This window comes from Danio aesculapii, chromosome 2, assembly GCF_903798145.1.
Source record: "Danio aesculapii chromosome 2, fDanAes4.1, whole genome shotgun sequence".
Classification (NCBI taxonomy): domain Eukaryota; kingdom Metazoa; phylum Chordata; class Actinopteri; order Cypriniformes; family Danionidae; genus Danio; species Danio aesculapii.
In genome coordinates this window covers 24,735,013-24,744,307 of record NC_079436.1, presented here as the reverse complement: position 1 = coordinate 24,744,307, position 9,295 = coordinate 24,735,013, and the positions used below count along the sequence as shown (strand labels likewise).

Genomic DNA, 9,295 nt, shown 5'->3' with positions numbered 1-9,295 from the left:
TTTGCTGCTTTTTCCTTACTAATTTAAAATGAACTGAATCACCACAGTTTCCCAGTGATGGGTTGCAGCTTGAAGGGCATCCTCTGCACGGAACATACAGTATGCTGATAAGTTGGCGGTTCATTCCGCTGTGGCGACCCCAGATTAATAAAGGGGACTAAGGCCAAAAAGAAAATAAATAAATGAGCTGAATCAACACAGGCTGCAAGTAGTGGGTAGCATGTTCGCCTCCCAGCAAGAACGTTGCTAGTTCGAGCCTCGGTTAGGTCAGTTGGTGTTTCTGTGTGGAGTTTGCATATTCTCCCCAAGTTCGCGTGGGTTTCCTCCGGGTGCTCCAGTTGCCCCCACAGTCCAAAGACATGCGGTATTGGTGAATTGGGTAAGCTAAATTGTCCATAGTGTATGTGTGTGAATGAGTGTGTATGGATGCTTCCCAGTGATGGTTGCAGTTGGAAGGGCATCCGCTGCGTAAAACATATGCTGGATAAGTTGGCGGTTCATTCCGCTGTGGCGACCCCAGATTAATAAAGGGACTAAGCCGAAAATAAAATGAATGAGTGAACACAATTCTTGAGAGTTTTTTGTGGATAACTTAATTCATTTATGTTTAATCAACTTAAATTTGTAAAAACAATTAAGTTAACTTAAATTATTTATGTTGGGACAACATGAAGGAATTGTGTTGAACCCTGCATTTTTACAGTGTTATTTCTATCCAAATGTATGTTTACACTAGAGCTCACTTTAAAATGACATTTGAAAAAAATGTTGGATCTTCATAGCTGTTGTCATAATTGTAGCTTTGTGTTGATTCTGTGACGTGAGCCTGCAGTGATGAAGAACAAAGACAGAAAGTATGCAAAGACTTAAAGTACATACTTATAAAGTGTTAAAGTACTGAGTATTTGTAATTAAATTCACACATAATCATTCACTTAATAAAATAACATTGACTGTACATTTTACCAGCACAATTAGGGAAAAATAGACATTTTCAGTAAGTTATTTACTTGTTTTAACCATTTAAACATTCACTGTAAAAAATTGTAAGTCAACTAAACAACAACAAAAAATAGATATAATCCTTATTTCCTTTCACTTTTTCTTGTTCACTCAACTTTTGAAAACATCGGCTGCACTGACCTCAAGTTATTTGTCACTAATACAAAAAATATTTAGTTGGGTTAACAAGATTATTCGTTTTCTGGAGAGGTGAACTACATTTTTCTGGCATAGGCATCGGACCGGGAATCGAACTCAGGTCGCCGTGAAATATTGTAATCACAACACCATTGACGCCAACATGTACTGAACTTTTGAAAACATCAGTTGCACTGACCTAAAATGTCTGAAGTTGAGTGAACAAAAAAAGCTCCTGTGGAAATTGGTACTAAGAAATAATACATTATCAGAACAAACAAACATAGTTCAAGTGAAAACAACTAAAACAGAGACAAATGTTAACAAAACATTTATTAGACAGAGAATTAGGAACAAGACAAGGATCAAAACATAGCAGGACATACAGGAGAAATACTTTGTAATGCTTCACATGCCTTCCTGCTTGTACCAATTTCCACATGAGTTTTTTGTTCACTCAATTTCAAACATTTTAGGTCAGTGCAGCTGATGTTTTAAAAAGTTTAGTATACATCGGCGCCAGTGGTGTAGTGGTTACTGTGTCGACACATGGCACTCTGGTATTACGGTGAACTGAGTTTGATTCCTGCCTTGAGGTGCTATGCTGATCTTTCTTCTTCACATCCTTTCCTGTCTACAGTATATTCTCTACTGTCATATCAATTAAAAATAAATAAAATGTTGAGTACATGAGAAAAAGCGAAAGGAAATAAGTATTATGTTTTTTTTTTTGTTGAACTGACCTAAAATGTTTTACAGTGTGCATGTTTGTGGTCAGAAACTCTGCTCAGAAAAGAAGATGAAAATAGAACAACAGTATATTCGCTGGAGAGAGTCACTTCTAATTTACCTTTGTGTGTTTTCTGAGGGAGCTGGCATGAGAGTATGTTTTATGGCAGTACATGCACATATATTGCTTGCCAGGTGCATGGACACGTATGTGCTTTTGTTTATCACTGCTGTTTGCAAACCGCCTTTCACAGGACTCAAAAGGGCATCTGAAAGGTTTTTCACCTGAAACAAAAAGAAAAAATTTAACTCGATCACTTCATGTAACATTAATGAAAAGACAAAAATGTGGCAATAACAAAAGTGGGTCACACTTTATTCATTTAACGTACAATTCACACTATTGACAAACCAATAGTGTGCACACACGATACACTCTATACGATACACGGCTGTCCGGGTCTGGGATAGAACCCGAGTCTCTGGCGTGCGAGGTGAGTTCTATACATATAGACCCTATACATATTCATACATGAAATACTCTATACAGCATACACACATAATACTCCCTGTACATATACACACATGATACACTATACATATACACACACTACACTCTAAACAAATACAAGCGTTACACTCCATACATATGCACACATGATATATTCTATACATATACACACATGATGCACTCTTTACATATGATACACTCTATACATATACACACACACACAATACACTCTATACATTTACACAGGCTATACATATACACTCTATACATATACGCTTTATACATATACACACAATACACTCTATACATTTACACACTCTATACATATGCACACGTGATACACTCCATATATACAGTAATAAACGAGTAGTAGATGCTGTAAATAATTACTTAAACTAAAGTGTTCCCTAAAAACATTACCTGTATGTGTCCTTTCATGAATCTTCAAGTTTTCTGCTCTAGCAAAGTCCTTTCCACATCCGAATGAACACAGAAAGGGCTTTTCTCCCGTGTGGACTCTTAAATGATTGATCAGTTTGTACTTGGCCTTGAATGGAGTTCGTTGACGGGAGCAATCATTCCATGAACACACATAATTGGACTCTCCTGACACATTAACATGCTCCGCCGTCAGATGGCAGATGAGCGCCTTCATTGTGCAGAAGGTTTTCTTACAGATTTTCCCATATGTTGATCCTTCCAGCCACTGGCAAGTGAACCTCAACTCATTGAAGCTCATACAGACCTCTCTGGACTGCATATACAGTGGTCTATAAGAGTCTGGACTTATTCTTTCTTCTTGTATTGGTCCACTCTGCATGGTGTAAAGCTCTTCTGTTGGTGGAAAGTATGTATAACTGTTTTCCATGACTGCAGAGTAGCCATCTGTCCAGACCGAAGGGTCATGCTGGCCCCAAGAAACATCAAGAAAGCTCCTGTTAGGCTGCAGAAGATCCCCCATCATCTGTCCATCACAAGTGGTGTAGAATTCAGTGCTATTATCCATAGACATCTGAAAACAAGAGGCGAGCACAGCCATACTTGTGTTGCGATATAATGAAGAGCGTTGGGTGTTACCGTGTTTTGCAGGCCTCCACTTGTAAGTTCAATACAACATTCATTAACGTAGTGGTGAAGATCTCGATGGCTCTTTGATCTTCTTCAGAAAACGTTTTGACTGTGACTCTGTATTGACAGGAGGTAATTTATATAGTGCGCTTGACATGTGGTTTTTCGAATTCCCCAGACTCTCTTCATTTAGCATCTGTGTGCTTGTCATTCATCCTTCATTATCCGGAGACGCAGAGTAGGTATCAAAATTCTTCTTGGTTGTTTCGTACTACTTAATAAACCTATGCTATTAATTAGGCAAATCAAGCGTTGCATCCAGTCTTGCAGCTCCCTGTAGGCCAGCGGTTTCAATTCTTCAATCAAGCTATGGTCTGCTGTAATAAGTAATATGTAATCTTAAATATATCTTTGTAATGTGTGATTTTAGCTTTAAATATATTGCTAATACTAACTCACAAGACACTTTATTAGATATATCTGTTCAGTTTCTCAGACATCCCCTTCAGACAGCTTCCTCTTGCGTCCAGTTACTCCTGTTAGATGTGGTTCATCCTTCATGGTGATATGGTGACATTACCCTGGATATTGTGGCTCTTGATACACAAAGACTTGCTGTCTTGGTCACAGATGCACCAATGAGACGCGCAACAACAGTTTGTCTACTTTTGAACTCTTGATATGGCACCCTCAATGTTGTGTGCATTGCAATAATTTAAGCAAAACTGTGCCATTACTCTGCTTATTTAACCTTCACACTCTGCTCTGAAGCCGCAGTCACACTGCACTTTTCTCCCCATAGACTTCCATTCTTATGATATTCTATACATTCGATACACAATACACTCCTGTCTGGGTCTGGGATAGAACCCGGGTCTCTGGTGTGAGAGGTGAGTCACGTAACCACTGAGCTACTGCAACAAACTGAAAACGCAAGCTCGTGTGACAAGTTTCGAAGTTCACTGCATAACAAAATTCAAGCTTGGTAAACTCTGACCTGCGAAATGCATCACGTGACTGCGTGAGACCAATCGAAGATCAAATCATGACCTCTCTGGACAGAATTTTAAAATATGGAGCAATCGCTCACTTTTTTTAATGACTAATCATCTTGTTTAATCTGACCCCTTTTCGCAGCACTGTAGGTTATGAGAGAATTTTGTATGCTTAAACTTTAAGTCGCGACCGCCTACTACTCAGTAGGTACTGCATTTGAATTTAAACACTTGGTCATTAGAAAAGTATGTTCTATACAGTATGAATGGAAATGGGACGTACTACATCCGTCATTTTGTCATGATCATGTGACCTACCCATCTGAGTTGAGCACTTCACTCCCATTCATGAATTCTCTCGCTGGGCATCATGGGATAGCCTAGCTTTCATCTGATGCGCACTTCACAATCTCGCCGAAAGTAGTAGGTCATCCAGATACTTCTCACAAACTGTTTTTCGAATTCTATGAATTCGGACATACTACTCAGATTGCATACTGATTTTTAGTGTACTTTATAGTATGGAAGTATGTGATTTCGGACGCAGCCTATGAATTCAGACATACTACTTGACTAGCATACTTTTTTGGCGTACTATATTGTATGGAAGTATGCGATTTCGGACGCAGCTCTAGTGTCACCACAGTATTACTGTGGAATGTGCAATCAATGAAGATTGGACATCAGGCTGGTCAAATTTACAGCATAATAGCTAATGCATACACATTAATAATATATCAAATATAGTTATTGTAGTTTTAAAAATAGAAAGCAAATCAATTCTTCAGACAAATGTATTTTATTGTTTTGGCAGCAAACAAATATACAACAGAAAATGTCTAACAAAATGAAACAAATCAGCATTTACAAAGAAACAAAGAGGTTAAATGAATGAACAACACATGCAGTGTATAGGACTTGTGTGTTGAAGTAGAGTGGGAACTCCAGGAACTGAGTTTGACATCAATGGTATACAGTGGTTGCGTTCAAAATCGACTACCACTCAACTCAGTAAGTACAGCATTTGAATTTAAATGTACTACTCGGCCGTTAGAAAAGTATGTTCTATACAGTATGAATGTGAGCAGTATTGATGCGTCTCAAATCGCATACTTATGCACTTATACTGTTGGACACCACACACTCAGCAGACATACAGTACACATACTCTAGATATGGTTAGTGTAAAAAAAAAAACTAAATCACACATCAATTAAACTAAAATAAAGTCAGCAAGAAGTCAGCAGGATCCAAATATCTTTTTTTAATTTACTTAAAAAGCTCAAAACAACAAACTTTTCTATTGTCCCTAATATGAATTCACAGGTGGAAACACAGCTCTGAAAAAATTAGAAGCAACAAATTCACAACTTGGGACCTGATAGTGGAGTTTTGTGATTCCCTGTGAGGACTTTACCTAACTAAGGAAAGTTACCTAACTAAGGAGATTGGAACTGAATGATTAAAACGGCTTAGTTTCCAGAGACACATTACACTGTTTGCATCTGTACATTATGACATAACCAATACAGATGAGTTGCCTATTTAATATATATACTTAAATAAAAGTAATGTAAGAAGTTGTGAGGAGATGCTAACTAGCTAACAACGCAGCTTTCAAGTACACAGTTAATAACAACAATTTGATTAAATTCACACACATTATTTTATATTTGAATAGTTGAACACATTTACTCATTTACACACGTACTCACTGTAATCTCACACTTACTCACTGCATCTGAACTGACAGAGAATGGAGCACACTCAGAAGTAAACAAATCAAACACCCGGCCCCCTTAAAGTAGCAACACCTAAACGTGTTTAGAATAAGACGACAGAGAGCCTGTGTATGTGTGTGTTTTCTGTCTTAAGATAAATACAACTGTCTATAAAGAGACACAAAGCATCAGAGTAGATGGGTCAGTAATTGTTGAACAGTAATTTACCATTGAACACAGTTACTACCTGTAATGGCTACATAAAGTAAATTAATTTATTCTTTAAACTACACAATTTCATACAAATCCTACTTGTTTACAGTAAATACTGTTTCCTTTATTACAGTAAAACACTGGCTATTTTACAGTTATTTACAGCATAATCTACAGCAAGGGTTAACAGTGTACAGTTTAAATAACTGCCACAGAGAAGACATCTCTATGCCCACCTCCACCCCCTTCCTTTTGGAAGGACATCTATTTTGCTGAGATGTGTAACTCATATTTTACTCCACATGCTGCACTCCAGTCTGTAAAAGACAAACACACGACTAACAGAGCTCTACATGCTTGCCAAACTCCAGAAATGCAAGCTGTTCTCCAGCATTCTTCAGATAAATCTCAACCTATGCACTTGTGAGTTTCCTTCTTCTGCATGTTGTGTGTCTATTACTTGAAAAAGAAACACCGTCACAGACAAGACATCTATCTAACTATCTAAGCCCACCACCACCCCCTTTCTCTTGGAAGGACATCTATTTTTCATTCATTCATCCACCCATCCATTCAGGAAATACCTAACCACACCATCAGTTTGCAGTCATTGCTGAGATGTAATTCCCATTTCTCCACACGCCCCAGTCTAATCTGCAAAAGACAAAAACAAGACTAGCAACGCTCTACATGCTGGCTGATCTCCAGCAATAAACAAAGTGTTCTCCAGTGTTCTCCAGATAAATATCCACCATTCTGCTAGTGAGTCTATTTCTAATATTTCTTCTGCCTGTTGTGGTTCCATAACCTACAATGTAAATAACAGCCACAGACAAGACATCTATCAAACAATCTATGCCCGCCACCACCCACTTCCTCTTGGAAGGACATCCATCCATGCACCCATCCATGTGTTTCCCTGTTCCTCCACATGCTCCGTGCCAATCTGCCAAAGAGAAAGATATCAAGTCCTTAATTCATCTCAATACATTTCTTTGAAAACGAACTCCATTGTTCAGTCTGCTTAAGCAGTTCTACCTGCTTCCTGAGCTCCAGGTCTTCAAGTATATCTCCACTGTTCCCCTTGTGAGTCTCCTTCTTTGGCTCCACTCCAACCTGCAAAAGACAAAAGCTGCGTCCCAAATGACACATTATACACTATGAACATATACACTATGTACTATGCACTTACACACTCAACAGTAAAGTATATGTATGTAGTGTCATCCCAAATAAAACACTAATGGTTTTTGACTAACCGTAAATTCAAACCGTTTCCCAGATGATGTTTGACTGTTGCCAAATTACTGAAACAAATGACCAAACTATCAAATAACACCTGCTATGAGTATAACCTCATTCACCATCAGGAAGCGGTATAATCACTCTCGTAGGAGAATTTTGCTTTCATAATCCAAGATAAAGTAATCAAACTAAAGTGCCTGATAGCTCGACCCCTTCCACTACATGATCAAAACTGTGGCTGTTGAGTGTGTGAAGTGTCCAGCAGTCCACACTTAACTTTAACAGTTAAATAAGTGCATCATCCGGGAAATTAAAGTGCACTTAATCTTTTTAGAATATTTCAGTGTGAACGCACTATTTACACTATTTATACTACAAAATGGCGTAGAAAAGTGTATTAGTATGCAATTTGGGACGCACCTATAGACAGCAATGACAGAGTCCTCCAGCATTTTTTAGGTAAATGTCCACCGATGCTCTTGTAAGTCTTCCTCTTCTGCCTGCTCTCTCTCCATTACCTAAAAAAGAAAAGCTGACTCAGACAAGGCCTAATTAACCATCTATCTATATCAACCACCACTCCTTCATCTTGGAAGGACGTTCATCAATTCACTCGTCAATCTAATTTTTAAAAAATAAATTCCTGACCATCCAGTTGTTGCTGAGCTGTGTGATTCCCTTTTTCTCCATGTGGTTCTTTCCAAACTGCAAAATACAATAGAAAGATGTCAAGTCTTTAATTCATATTTATACATTTCAAAAGTTTATACTTAGCTCATGACTTACGAAGCTTGTTTGGCATGCTGTCCCGGGACTGTCCCGGGTTCTTCAAGACGAAGATAGTTGCAAAGAGAAAAGAGGATATATATATATATATATATAGGAACTTATGTGGCTTTGATTGGAGGGTTGTGATTAGCTAATATGAGCCAGCTGGGTTAATCATGAGCACGTACTCCTCTCGAAATTAGTTTAAGATATTAAACTTCACTTCTGTTGCAGTTTCATCTACCATTGTCTCCAGTCTGGTTCTGTTCTAACAGTAACAAATAATATTTCACAGCTACTGTATAAATAAATACTGTACAAGATGACAATCTGTAATCTTAGAACAGATAAATGTGTTACAATAATTAGCAAAACTGGCAATAGAACAACTAACAATGAAAATCTGCAAATGTTGAACAGGCCGACAGCATAAACTACAAATAAATAACATAACAACCAGACAATCTATCCCACAATAGACGTACAGTAATATTCAATGTGTGTTAAAGCTGACAGCATACAAATACATTAAAACAGATCAAATAATCTGACAATATAACAAATAACAATCTGCAAATGTTAAATTAGATAGCAAGATACAAATGAAACATACAAACAAACAAAAATACTGTATCTCTCTCTATCTATCTGAAGGAAATACCTTACCATCACTTACTGTCACAGTGAGACCAGGTTCTCCACCCACTGAAGACCTAACGAGCACCCTAACCTGAGTCTAATTACACACACCTGACCATCATCACCATCATCATCACAGCACTATACAGACTCGGGCTGCGTCAGAAACCGCATAACGTTACTTCAATAGTAAGCTAAAATCAGTATGTGAGCCAAGTAGTATGTCCGAATTCATAGCATTCGAAAATCTGTATCCAAGAAGTACC

General features: G+C 37.9%; 1 long non-coding RNA gene across 1 annotated transcript; it reads right to left on the bottom strand.

Moving 5' to 3' along the window:
• Positions 1-5,732: 5,732 nt before the first annotated feature.
• On the bottom strand, positions 5,733-8,906 carry LOC130236041 (uncharacterized). The gene is made up of 3 exons (XR_008838436.1): positions 8,043-8,906; positions 7,416-7,493; positions 5,733-7,323 (listed from the first exon to the last, which is right to left on the bottom strand). It is a non-coding gene; the product is annotated as an uncharacterized LOC130236041 (long non-coding RNA).
• Between the last annotated feature and the right edge of the window lie 389 nt (positions 8,907-9,295).